Below are 15,335 nucleotides of genomic sequence, written 5' to 3'. Positions count from 1 at the left end.
AGAAGTTAGGTAGTTGTTCTAATCTCAGTCCTTGCAAATGTCAAAGTGTGTGTTTGTGTTTGTATGTATATATGTGGTTGTAGGTTGAAGCTTTTGGGCCCATTCACACTCAGTACACTTCCCATTGATCTACTTTAGCAGTTCTACAGATGTCAGTCACGTTGAAAGATCCCTTTGGCCAACTCACAGCCCTGTAAGTTGTGTGGTACGTGGGATAACATGTGTGTTCCTATAGTGCAGCAAACTAGTTAGGTAGGAGTTTTAATCCCAGTCCTGCCAAATGTAAGAATGTGTGTTTGTAGAGCAAAGATTTTGTGCCCATTCACACTCAGTACACTTCCCATTGCTGTACGTTAGCAGTCCTGCAGATGTCAGTCACGTTGAAAAATCCCTTTTACCAGCTCACAGCCCTGTAAGCTTTGTGGTATGTATGATAACTGCGTATTACTATAGTGCAGCAAGCTAGTTAGGTAGGAGTTCTAATCCCAGTCTTGGCAACTTGAAAAGTGTATCTGTTTATGTAGTGTGTGTGTATATCTGTAGTTGAAAGTATTTTGTGCCCACCCACAGCCAATACATTTCAAAGTGTCATACTTTACAAGGGCTGCAAATGTCACTCACCTTAGCAGTATGTATTAATGCCCTAATATTATAGTACAATAAACTACTTAGGTAGGAGTTCATATCTCAGTACAGGCAAATGTAAAAGTGTGTCTGTTTGTATAAGAATGTGTGTATTTGCAGAGACATGATTGTGAGGCCAGTACCACTTACTACATTTACCTTTCCCCTCTTTTAGCATTGCTGCTGATGTCACTCAACTTTAAAGATACCTTTGGACCATTCTCAAACATGTAAGCTCTATGGCATATCCGATAAATGTATAACACTGTAATAGCAATAACTAGATAGGAAGGGGTTTGAATCTTACTCCTGGCAGGTGTGTGTCTGTGGCTGTGTCATTAACACTGTGATCCATATCTATTGGAGGGTTGGTTTTGCTGCACTTTTGTGTTGTCCACCCAGTACACTACCAAATGTCCACTGTACATGGCCCACTGTTGTGGTAACTGTGGACACCCTGCAGTCCTATAATCTGTTTGTCATGTGAAATAACTATGTAACAGTATGGAGTCCAAGAAAGGATATGTGGCCCTTGTAGTCCTGTGATACCATTCCACAGCCTGGAATCACAAGCAAACACACTCATCTATTCACTAATCCCTATGTCACCAAGTGGCCTGCAAACTGGCTCAAGGATGGAACCCACAGTGTGATAACAGCAGACTGCATGTCAGACTGCCAAACAGTCATGAGTGGAGTAACACAGAGTATTGTCCTGGATTCACTCTTGTTTGTTATGTGTGCCTCTGACATCCAGCCCAACACAAATAAACTGTGGCTAACAACGTTTGCAGAGAATTGCTAATTGAGGGCCATGTTTACGTCCCCAGAATATGTATAAACCCCCATGAAGTCACCACTGACACCTCTAATTGTTGTCAGAACACTGGCCTTAGTGTCAATGTCAAGAAATGTGTCCCAATCACCTGCTGAATCAATGTGTTGTCCACAAATGACCACATCGGTGGTAGTCCAATGAACACAGATGTCCTGGTAGGAGGTCTGTGAACACAGATTGACAGCAACCTCTCTTCTGACCACCATATTGCCACTGTGGACAGAAACCTGTGGCGTATTGCATAACTAAGGGTGTGTCATCCAGGAATGAAGAGGTCAGTCTCTCCCTTTACTCCATGCTCATTTGGCCATTAAGAAGGTACAATGGCCCATTAGCCATGTAACTCACTAGACACCTTCAACAACTGGGTAGGTTGCAAGTGTACCTCACATGTAGGTACTTATGCATGTCCAATATGGACAGAGGTTCAAATCCCCAAATCTTCCAAGTCACATCTTGGCTACTTATAGGCAATCCCTGCCTGACTGGAAATGCCATGTCTGGCCAGCTATGTTACAAATGCCATACCTGGGAAACCCCATTCTGTATGCACCACATAAAAAGTGGGGTATGAAGTATAGCCTGGTATCAGAGGGGTGTTCTCTGGAGGCTTACACCAGATCTCTGTTACTGAGCAGATGTCAATGTTCTCTGTTTTAAGGAGTGGCTTGAGAGAGTGCATGTGAGATTTAGACCTGTAGTGTTGAGTAGCATAATCCTCAGATTACGCTTGCTTGTATCTGTCATGGTGGCAATTTTGTCTTCAGGACATTGCATAAAAAATGCACTAAGGTGATATTTCTGTCAATATATGTTAGCAGTAATAGTGTTAGTACAACAACCTTCCCAGCTTATCTACTCACGTTATGTGGTTATGTTTCTAATGTCATGCCTTTGCATCCCCCCACTTTCTCTGGCTTCTTCCAGAATCATTACACTAAAGGGTTGTAAGCATGCCTTTCCACTGCCAGGCTGTTTGCAGACTGTACATGTTTTTGGCCCATACTTTGTTTCCATTCCACAGTTTCCTTGTATTTGTCTGGAAATTATTGTTATGATACAAGGATTTATGTCAGTGAATAATGACATACATGTGAGTTCCCATTATCATAACATTCAGATGGATCTGCTGATACACACCATGTTGCTGTATAATTGTTCAGTTATGACATTATGTCCCTATATGTGGCCCATTTCCCACCCTTTGTAGAGCGTTTTCTCATTACTGTTGCACTAACAGGTTGATAGGTATGGTTCTGAGGTATGACTGTACTGTATGTTATATAACTACATACATACATTCTATATATATATATATATATATATATATATATATATATATATATATTCTATATATATATATATATATATGTCTATATATATATATATATATATATATATATATATATATATATATATATATATATACACATACACACACACACACACACACACACACATATATATATATATATATATATATATATATATATATATATATATATATATATATATATAAAGAGAGAGAGACATAGATATGTATTTGACTATATACAACACATGAATGTTTCTACAGAGCTTTCTCACTAATGTTGTATGCCTCTGTTGCACGATATGTTTTAAAAAGAACAATTCCTACAGTTCAGATCGTATAGTGGTATGTTCTTTAGCTTTAGTGTACGGGGTCCTGTATTCAAGATCTTGGACTGCTGGCTTTTTCATTAACGTTACATGAGCAGACTGCATGATAAGTGTGAAGAAAAAAGAATGATTCCTATATCTTAGCTTGTATAGTGGCATGTTCCTTGACTGTAGTGTACAGGGTTCCAGGTTCAAGAACTGGTATGGCTGATCATTTTGTTACTGGGCAGAACAAGGGCTGTTGGGTACATAGTGATAGCATATGGGTCTATATTAGATAACCGAAAGTTATCTTTAGCAAATGCTCACATGAGTGAAAATGCCGGTAATCGAACTTGCTATTGTAGAGAGCCGCATCCCCCACACCCCACTAACTATATATTCCAACTCCGAGATCACACTACAGTGAAGAAAGGGCAAATATCCCACTCCTCACTATACCACGACCCCACACTCTTTCGATTCCGAGCATTTTCGCTCATGTGAGTGTTCACGGTTTTGTCTTTTCATGCTCCTAATATAGACCCAAAGCATACCATTGCTTACTGCCACTTAGTGGTGTCCCTCACCTTAGTAGTACCTTAGGACAAGTATTACCCCATAACCTCTGTGGCATGTCCAATAAATGAATAACAATGATGTAGCAACAAACAGGTGGGTAGGAGTTGTCATCGCAGCCCTGGCAAATGTAAAACTGTGTGTGTATGTGTGTGTGTGTGTGTGTGTGTGTGGGTGTGTGTGTGTGTGTGTGTGTGTGTGTGTGTGTGTGTGTGTGTGTGTGTGTGTGTGTGTGTGTGTGTGTGTAGATGTGCTTGTGGGTTAAAGAATTTGAGCCCATTCACACTCTGTACACTTCCCATTGCCCTACTTTAGCAGTCCTGCAGATGTCAGTCACCTTAGGTATACCTTTCAGTTGACATGAGCCCTGTCAGCTCAGTGGTGTGTGTACTAACTGTGTAACATTAGAGTTCAATACCCTAGGTAGGTAGAGGTTCAAACCACAATTATGTCAAATGTGTGCATATGTGTAGAGAAGTGTGTGATGTCTCTCACCCACTACAACATGCATTGCCATACTTTACAAGGTCTAGTGATGTTCATCACCTTAGAAGTACCTTGGGACAATACCCACTCTATAAGCTCTGTGGCACATGTGATAAAGGTGTAACACTGCAGTAGCAATAACTAGATAGGTAGGGCTCGAATCTCAATACTGGCAAGTCTGTTAGTGTGTTTGTGTAATAATAGGATATATTGGGGGAGTGGGTTTTGCTTATCCATTTTACTGATGTCATACTATATGTCCCATTGTCCACATTACAAGGCTAACAGCTGTCAAACACTGTATGGGTAGGTGTAGACACTCTATAGCCTTAAAAGTGTTGTGCCATGCGCAATGACTATGTGTCAGTATGGTATAGGTAACATGATAGGCAGCTCTTCTAATCCTCACATGCCATACTCAACTCAGGAATCATACACACACACTTGGCTAGGCATCAAACTAGAGCAGTAGTTTCCTTGCAAACCGCCTCACAGATAGAACCCATCATGTGAATGCAGTGGACCCCATGTCAAACTGCTTACCAGACATGAGTTGAGTCCCACAGGGTGGGGACGTGGATCCTCCCATGATTGTGATCTGCACCTCCGAGGTACAGACTAACACAAAGGCACCCTGGCTGACAATGTTTGCAGACAACTGTAAGGTGGGTGCTATCATTACTCACCCATGTGATGTTGACATCATGCTCAAATGCTTCTCTGAGACCTACCACTGTTTTCAAAACCTGGACATTACCTCAATGCCAGGAGATGTGTTGCCACCCCCTTTGAGAACACCATGAGACACATGAACTAATACTTTGGTGGTAGTCCATTGAACAGTGAGGTTGTTATAACAGAATAGGGAACACATGATGACAGTCAGTTCTCTGTCGACCTCAACAGTGCTGCTGACATTAGGAAGTCCTTCTATGTGTTACATCTCCTGACTAAGGGTATGTAATCCAGCAAGTAACAGTCCATGGCCACCCTGTACCCACCCTCAGTAGGTCATTCAATTTGTACAGTGACCTTTCACTATGTAATCCACTGGATACCAGCAGCAACTGTAAAAAGGCTGCAAATGTATCCTACAAAGATAATCCCAGGTGTTACACACATGTGTATGGACAGACTGCTATACCTCAAATGAATCTCCATACCATGCTGACAACATGGGTGTGATCACTGACTGAAGTTCACAGCCATGTCTCACCAACTCCTGTCAGGAATGTGACATCTGAGTATATCAATCTGTCAACAAAACATTCACCAGAGACCTCAACCACACTTCCACACTACAAAAAACATGATTGTGGGACAGGTTCACAACCCAGACACTGTCCATGGTATGGAATAAACATCACATACATGTGAATCAATTCACATCACTGGCCATCCGCGATGCACTTCTGGATGAGTGGATGGGGAATAGAACACCCGTCCCTGGGGATCACTCCAGTGACTATACCCATCGGCCACACTGGGGACTATTGTCAGGTGGTGTGATGGTGGGGTATTCCCTTGGCCTGGCCTTGTACAGCCTTCATGACTATTCACCTAGAACACACCTATGAATCTATGAACCTATGGATCCCAGTACTGGCCAGTGTGTGTGTGTGTGTGTGTGTGTGTGTGTGTGTGTGTGTGTGTGTGTGTGTGTGTGTGTGTGTGTGAACAGTATTCTCTGCGTGTTGCATCAGCACAATATCCTCTATGTGTGTAATATTCACAAACCTTTGGTGTGTTCCACCCAGTACACTTACCATTGTCCACCATACAAGAGCTGCTGACATCAGCCACCATGCAATTACCTGTATACACACCTCATCCCTATCAGCCATGTGGCACATGCAATAACTGTTATACAGACCTGTTAACTGTGTACAGCTGTACCCTGGATATGGCACAAGTCAATGTATTACCACACTGCCATACCCCTTGTAGAAAAGGACTACAGGGCTACATCCTCCTGACAGACAGACACCTAGAACACAAGAAGAATACAATATGGAGACCACAGTCAGTCAGTATTAATAACAGCAATAATATCTCATGGCTAGACAGCTACACACTGTGACATATAACCATTAAACATGCTGCTAGCAATGCTTTACACAGCATTACATTTCTAAACTTTACTAAATTCACCTTGTGCATCAGAACTATATTAGCATGTCCCTGCATTGATGCAAAGGATGACAAGGATGTGGCACAGGTGTGTGTGTGTATATGATTGCAGACAGTTCTGACATTTTGCTGCCCTACACAGGGGTATGTTGGACAGCTGCACATAGCTCAGCCCTGCTAACCATTGCTCACATTCCAGTCTGATAAAATACCAGAGTAATGACATTATTTAATAAGTGTATTTAATTTCCTGTACTTAACATGCTTCTATGTGCTATCATTACAGTAGCAAGAGGTGTGAATATACTGTATGGGACACTTAGGTATACATGAGTAGTATCACATTTTCTTTTTTCTTTCTTTTTTTTTTGTACTGTTAATACATGGGTAGTATCACATGTTGTATCCACTCACACTTGCATGTTACACAAGCTACAGTGCACTGGTTGACAAAAATAATTTAACACATATTGTAATATTAAATTAGTACTTTTAACACCGCTTTTCTATGTAAAATTAGATTGCTTATTGTAGTACTCGAACAATGCACCCCTGCATGCAAAGCTGAGAATCTGACTACTACATTATCTTGTTCTTGGTGTTTGAGCTGTATGTTTTTATGTATCTCCTACTGGATATTAATATGATATTATTATATTAACTGTAGACTACTATGTTTTTTGCCATGTCCTTGGGACTACTGTCATGTAGTAATGGCATACGATTCAGTTTCAGACTTCTAGCCTTCAAAACATTCATCCTAAAGCATAACCTGTTGCCCACCTACTTTCTGTCTGTCCTCTGTGCAGAGCGCATATGTCAGGTATTGCTAAGGCCATACAACTATGTAGGTGCCCACATAGTATTGTGCTGTGGGCCTGGACACTGCTGCTAGTTTCAACATATGGGACATTCCTTCATGTGGGCCTTGCCCCTTTTCCTTGCCTGTCTGAGGGGACTTTTCAGAGGTGGTGGGCTATACATTCACAGACAGTAGGTTGGATAACTTCACAGGGCAGGACATTTGGAGACAGCCCAACAACATTGGGACATATCCCCAGAATAGTGAACAGATGCTATATCATCAGTGCTGTTATACACATGGTGGGTTGATAGATTGACAGGGTTTGTGTAGACATGCATTTAGTGAGTGACTTCATGTTTGACAGTGATATGTCTCTGACATACCTCTCCACTGGCATGCTGTCTATAGATTGCCACGTGTTTGCCTGTTATGTTTTGTCTGTTCCCCAGACAGTTGTTGTCCTTGGAAAATCAGTTGGGCACTCTGAGGAATGCAGTCAGTAAATACTCACATCTATTGGTATTACTGACTTCATATTCCTCATAAAGGATATGTTACAACAAACCCAGTGACATCTGCAACTGTCTCCATTTATGACAGCAATATGTCCAATCTACCCTTGTGTTTGTGCCTCTGTCCCCAAATGATGTCAGGCTTTGTACAGATGTCAATGAGGCTCAGATGTATTTAGTATAATTATTTTTTGCCTTCACTCCTGCTACCATCCCAGTAATGTAGTAGACCCACAACATGTCAGGGAAGAGGCCATAGATGTGACTCCTGAGCCCATACATTCTGAGGTGAACTGTACATTTGAAAGATCTGTGTATGTCTGCCCATTGTTAATAGACTGTCAGGATTGAGTACACACATCATGTGTATATGTTATTTGGGCTGTGTATGGAGGGAGGTAGATGTAAGAGTAATTGCTCTTTTTTATATGACTGTGCATGCTGCTCCAGTTTATGTTGGTCTATTGGCTGTGTTTGTAGGGGCAGACTGAGACATGTCCTGTACCATGGTCATGATACAGACTACACTGAGAATTGGGCCAATATATGTAGGGCTAAAGTGAGTGGCAAACAATGATATATTTGTTCACATAGTCAGTATATTCTACTGTTCACTTGACTTACTGGTATGTGACTGTGATGATATTGGTTGTGGGTATGCACTTTCACACTGGTGTCTGTTTTTCAGTGCTTTTACATCTCTGTAGTGCTTGATATATTTGCAAATATGGGTCTATATTAGAACATCAAAGTTTCAGTACTTCGAATGTTCTAATATCGACCACTATTCAGCAAAAGCTGAAAATAGCAAAGTGACAGAAAACCGAATTCTTTCCTAGGGAAAGAATTTGGTTGTCCGTTCCTGTCGCTTCGCTATTTTCAGCACTGTGGTGAAAAGTTACGAGTCAAGTTCAGGTAAGTGTGCGACTGTGTGAACGTGAGGGTTAGGGCAGGTTAGGTGAGTTAGGGTTAGGGCGCGGGTCAGGTAAGTGTGTGAATGTGTGGATGTGAGGGTTAGGGCGGGGTAGGTGAGTTAGGGTTAGGACGCAGGTGAGGTGTGTGTGCGATAGTGATGGACCTTAGGGTTAGGGTTTGGGTTAAGGTAAGTGGGTAGACAGTGGTGTATGTACAGTTTAGTGTAGGGTCTGATGTAAGATTTTAGGTAGATGTGTGTAGATTGCTGTTTATTTGGTGTGCTTGTGTTGTGTGTACGTGTTTTGAAACAGCAAATTTTTTCTCTTGGAAAAAATTAGCTGTTCTGTATGTTTGATATTTTCAATAGGGGTCAATATTAGAACATTTGAAGTTCTGAAACTTTGATGTTCTAATATAGATCCTGCAAATACATGTGTAATTACACACAGCAGATTTCCTATTTCAATTACTTGGTGCTATTTCACTAAATATATGTTAGAGCACAAAGAAAGGTGTTACTGCAGCAACTGTGTTAGCTTATTTATGCCAGTACTTCAGATACATCCCCATTTTCATAGCTTTCACCCACCACTTTGTCAGCCTTGGTCAAGATTCATTGCAGTAAGGGGTGCTGAGCGTACCTCTCAACTGGCTGGATTGTTTCAGGATGTCCAGGTTTATTACTCATATTTCTGGTCTGTTTTACAGATTATTCTCATTTCTCTGATAAATCACTGTGATGATATAATGATTGTTGTCAGTAAACGATGACCTACATTTTGTTTTCATACCTCACATACATCAGACTATGTATGCTGAAACAAACTGTGTCACTTTGTCAAGAAGAGTACAGGGGCACAATTACCTCTTCCTTCCTGGATGCAAAAGTATTAGTAATGAGATGTGCCACATATAAGGACTTTCTGACCACAGTGGCAATGTGCTGGTCAAAAGAGACATTGCTGTCAGCCTGTGTCCCCAAATCTCTTATAACCCCTTCTGTCTTCAGGGGACTACCACTGATGTGGTAATTCATGGGAACAGGGTTTATCAAAAGCGGGATGACAACACATTTTCTGACACTGAGCTTAAGGCCATGGCTCTGACAACAGTCATAGGTCTCAGTGAGGCCTTTCTGTAGGATGCCAGCATCACTTGGGTAGTTAATAATAGCTCCCAACTTCCAATTGTCTACAGTCCTTGTCAGCCAGAGTCCCATCATGTTGGAATGGACTTCAGAGAAGAAGATACCAAACAGGAGATGACCCAGGACAGAACCCTGTGGGACCCCACTTATGACTCCTCAGCAGTCTGACTTGGAGCCAGCTATTTTCGCACTGTGAGTTCTGTCGGTGAGCCAATTTGCAACCCACTTAGTGATATTGGGTTTGATGTCTACCTCAGTGGATTTTTACATGATTTCTGAGTGGGGAATGTAATCAAAGGCTTTGGCCAGATCAAGGTAGGCTGTATGAGCCACCTTGCCTTCATCCACAGCTCAGGTGACTGATTCAAAGAAGTTGACCAGGTTGATTAAGCAGGCATAACTTACCCTTCACAAAACCAAACTGTGTGGGATCCTGAGCCTGAAGATTCCCATATTCCTGTTTATTAGGTGCATGATGATGCATTCCATAGCTTTGCATAACAGACTTGTCGGGCTGATGGGGGGATAGCTCCCAGGGTCTGTAGTCACTCTTCCTTTGTGGAGTGGGATGACTGTAGCAGTGCACAATTTGGTAGGAACAAAACCTGAGGTGAGACTGTGATTGAACAGGGCACACAGGTGAGGTGTCAGGTCACTCTGTAGTTCATGTGGAACACAGGCAGGGATATTGTCAGGTCCCATATTAGCTTTATTGTTGGCCTTGGAAAGTGGTGTTTTACCCTGTGCAGCAGTAATACTGGGTGCCTGGCAGTGTAATGGTATTGTGATTGGTCCTTTGGGGGGAGGGGTAAAGTTGACACTGAATTTGTCAGCCAGTATATTGGCAATATCTGTTGACTCAGTCTAGGAGGTACCATTATTCAGTAGCTGAGAGAAAATCTTGGTATTGCCATGGAGATTCTTTACAGAACTCTAGGAGGCCTTGTGGTTGTCTTAACTATGTGCTGCAAGTTTGTTTTCACAGCTAGTTTATAGTATTTGATGAGGGATCGCAACTTTTAATTGAGGCTGATAAGGGCTTTTTCCAATCTTGGGACTTCATCCTATTCTGTATCAGTTTCCTCCTTCTGTTGTAGAGTGTCTTTATGGCCGGAGACCACCAGATTGGCTTCCTTTTTTTGGAGGTGAGGGTCTTGTTTCAATTGGGTATGGTAGAACCCATGCATTTGTGTATATGTTCATAGTGCATTGGTGTTTGATTCGGAACTCATGCAACTAGTCCCCATTTACATGGCTGCCATGAGGTTAGCCACCTCTGTTTTTAGGAGGTCAAAGTTAGCTTTGGAAAGGCTTTTCATGGTGGTTACCTTTGCAGGGGGGTGGGAGGGATGTGGAGTTCCAAAGTGATTACTTTGTGGTCAGATCTAAGAAGGGAGGAGTTGGGTATTGGTGTACAGCAACAGTCGCCCATGTTAGTAATGACCAGGTCAATTATGTTGCTACCTGTATTGGGTGTAGGAACAAGCTGTTCCAGGCTATTGGAATCAATGAATTCTAGGAAACATTGGGCAAGTGTATTGGTACATGAGTAACTTTCCCAGTTAAAGGTGGGGTACTTAAAGTCAACCAGTATGAGAGTGTTAGGTTGGGCACTAATATTCTCCAGGGTTCATAGGTTCATAGGTTCATAGGTGTGTACTAGGCTAATGGCCTTTGAGCCTTTACAAGCCTAGCCCAGAGGATTACCCTGGCATTGTGCCACCCGACCTTAGTTCCCAGTGGCTCTGTTGAGTAGAGCCACTGGAGTGATCCCCGGGGTGAATCTTCTATTTCCCATCCACTTATCAAGATTTCTGTTGAAGAGGGCCAGTGAGGTGCTCTGTTTGACATGTATGTGATTTCTATTCCATAGCATGGGCAGTCACTGGGTTATGAACCTGTCCCTCCAGCATGTTCTTTTGATTGTGGTAATGAGGCTGAGGTCTCTGGAGTGTGTGCTGTAGAGGGATTGGTATTTCTTTAGATGCAGCATTTCTAACAGAGCTGGGTCAAACATGGCTTTGTAAGTCAAGCAGGGTGATTAAGAAAATGGAGTGTGAGTCTTGGGACATGGTTTGTAACTATAGCAGGCTACAACCTGAATCACTGTCTTACCTGAATGTTAGCTACACCTGCAGTATCTGTGATGCACTATGTCAGGCTACCACTCTCGAGGTGTGCACATCCTTTATGAATATGGAAATATCACCACCTTTTGAGCTTCAGTCCAAGTTCTGCAGCCAAAAGGTGTGGAATGAGTTATAAGCTGGTAGTGCAAGGGTGCTTTCTGCTGCCTTTAACCAGGTCTCTGTTACAGCACAAATGTCAGTGTTCACCAGTTTAAGGAGTGTTTCCAGTGAGTGTATTTTTTTACTGTTCAGCAGCATGACCTTCAGATTGCATGTGTTTGTAGCTGTTATATATTTATGTATATCTATGTATATACATATCTGTCTATATCTATATATATATATATATATATATATATATATATATATATATATATATATATATATATATATACATCATATTTCTTTCTAAATAAGACCTAACCAGAGAATAAGACCTCCCATGGTTTTTTCAAGGTGTTCATGATATAAGCCCTACCCCAAAAATAAGCCCCAGTTAACATCGTTAACAGCACATAACAGACGTGTTGAATTATAAAATAATATTATTGACACCCGTTGACTGAGGTTATCATACTCTGTTCACCTTTTTTTGGAACATTCGGACACCCAACTTATTCTCTTTGCAGAAAGTCATAAGACTCTTTTACTTGGAGTCCTCCACGATTCTTACTGTAACCTTAATCATCACTCACACTTGGCAGTTGAGATCCTTGGCCCATAAACCCACGCAGGTGTACTTTGATCAAGTCAAAGTACAGACAGTGCATGGGAAGCACGTGCTAATGGTAATAAGCAGCTGTGGTAGTGTCTTCTCTTCATAACCTGTGCCATTTTGTGTTGCCACTCTGGTCGCGTAAGTCTTCAATTAACCCCTCCCTCCAGACAAAAGGAGTGCAAAAAGAAATATCAATTCCATCGAGTACAAGAAAGGAATCATGGAGGACTCCCTGGGAAAGAACCTGATGGTTTTCTGTAAAGAGAAAAAGTTAGATCTCAGAATGGTCTGAAAATGGTGAGTAGCATACATTACCTCAGTCAACAGGCTGACGAGGGAAACACTAAGAAGTGTAAGTGTAGATCAGGTCGGCAACCATTATTTCCTGGACTTGAAGACATATCTGTGAATGGATTGCTAACAGAAGAGCAAAGGCTTTGGTTTTGCGCAGGGCTGATAATCAAGCATTTACTATTGCAATAGCACCACAGTTATAAATATCCCCAGAAGAATTTAAAGCATCAAAACATTGGCTGGATGGTTTCCTTCAGTGATATGAACTGTCTATAAGAAGATCAACAACACTGTTCAAGCTGGAAGATACTGAAGTTATTAATCGTGCACTTGTGTTCAAGTCCTTTGCTGATGGCATTGACTTTCCTATGTACCAACTCTCCAACATGATTGCTATGGATGAAACTGCAGTGTTTATGGGCCAATGCTCTCAAACAATTGATCAGAGGGATGTCTCATCAATCTACATTCCCTCCACTGTTACCTGTTTTCTGGCACTTTGTCTAGATGGAAAGAAAACCCCACCTCTAACCATTAGTAAGGGCAAGAAAGATAAGACTGAACGTGTTTCAGGCATTTACATTCTTGAAACTGAAAAAGCCTGGTGTACACAAGGAATTATAAAGAAGTGGGTTGATGTAATGCTGTCATTTGTTTTGTGAGGTGGCGAAAGAGGTCTGCTAGTCTGGGATTCAGTCAGCACTCACCACTCTAAGGAAACAAAGAAATTCCTAGCACAATGGAGAATAGATCAAATATTGATTCCCGCAGGAATGACTTCCTATCTCTAGACTCTTGATATTGCAATAAACAAGCCATTCAAGGACCATTTACACATGGAGCTCAATGACTACATTGGAAATAGAATGGAGAAAAATCTGCATGGAAACATTGTGAAGCCTAGCCTGCAAGAAGTCGTGACATGGGTGAAAAATTCATGGGATCAAATCATGGACAGCTGTGTTGCCAATGCACTACGAGCAGGCTACTTGGACAAGCAATGCTCATTTAAGGAGAGCTCTATTGCTAAGCATGAGAGACTGGGGCCAATGGTGCTACAGGAAATGGAGTTGCAAGAAATTCAGGCCAAAATTTGGGGGCTGGACTCTTATGACAATGTTCCAGAAGAAGATGACATGACTGTATTTGAATAACTGTGAAAGCCAAGGTGTAGATATTCTGGAGATGAAATGTTTGTTGCACTGTTTATGTAGACATCTCACACAACTGTCAACTCATTATTAGAACTGTTGTTCAATAATAGAAAAGTATGAAATAAATGTCAATTTGTGTTCATTAATAAATGTCAATTTTTGTACATGAATAAATGAGTAAAGGTAGATTGTTGCACGGTGCTGGTAAATAAGGCATCCCCTGATAATAATCCCTAATGCACATTTTGCCAGGAGAAAGAACTTAATACCTGTTCTTATTTTTGGAGAAATACAGTATGAGCAGCAGGACATCACCCGAGGCTTGGACCCGGACTCAGATGGAAGACCCTGTCGTCCTTTAACTCTGGAGACTGCCTAACCATGCCGTGTCTCTTTGCACTGGTGGCCTCTCAGTGGGACCTCACTCCAATCCTGGCCACCTTCGTGGAACTCCCCTCAGCCACTGAGGGGCAGGCCCACTCTCATCAGGACTTCCAAGCCCCCCTCCTTTCCCATCCAGAGCCATTCTGGGGACTTTGCCACATTTGGGGATGCCATCAGGTACTGGACGAGGACAGACCCCTCCCAACTGCCTGGCAGGAGTGCTCCATGTCTAGACACCTTCCATCACTCTCCCCCTTCAGGATTTCCACAGGGGCAGTCTCACCCTCCAGGCTCACCCAGGAAGGAGAGCTCCTGGTCACGTGGCCTTCTGCAGGGCAATCCCCTGAAAAATCTGACCCACCAGGGGCTGTGGTCTTGGTGCCCTTACACCCAGGAGAGAATGCTCCATGCCCAGATGCCTTCCACCACTCTACCCCTTTTTTCCTGTCCAGAAAACCATGGTCCCCATCTCTTGCATATCCCTGCAGGCTGCCTAACTGTGCTGTGTCTCCAAGCCCTTACAGCCTCTCAGTGGGACCTCCCTCCAAACCCAGCCAACCTCATGGAACTCCCCTTGGCCACTGAGCATCATATGCGGTCTCATCTGGACTTCCATGTACCCCTCCTTTCCTGTCCAGATACATTCGGTGGACATTGTCACATTTCATGGACGCTGTCCCATATCGGACGAGGATGGAACAATCAAACCTGCCTGGCAGGAGTGGTCTATGCCCAAACACCTTCTGCTGCTCTCCCCTTTGGACTTCCACAGGGACAAACTCACCTTGTGAGCTCTCCCAAGAAGGAGAGCTCCTGGTCCTGCAGCCTTCCACAGGATGATCCCTTTAAGCTTCTGACACACCGGGGGGTGATCTTGGAGTGCTCCATGTCTGGACACTATCTGCCACTTTCACCTTTGGACTTCCACAGGGGCGGAGTCACCCTCTTGGTTCACCCAGGAAGGAGAGCTCCTGGTGCCAAAGCATTTCACATGATGATC

The sequence above is a fragment of the Protopterus annectens genome, chromosome 10.part0 (genome assembly GCF_019279795.1).
Source record: "Protopterus annectens isolate FY-2018-M chromosome 10.part0, PAN1.0, whole genome shotgun sequence".
In the NCBI taxonomy this organism is placed as follows: Eukaryota; Metazoa; Chordata; order Ceratodontiformes; family Protopteridae; genus Protopterus; species Protopterus annectens.
This window is presented reverse-complemented; position numbering follows the sequence as displayed.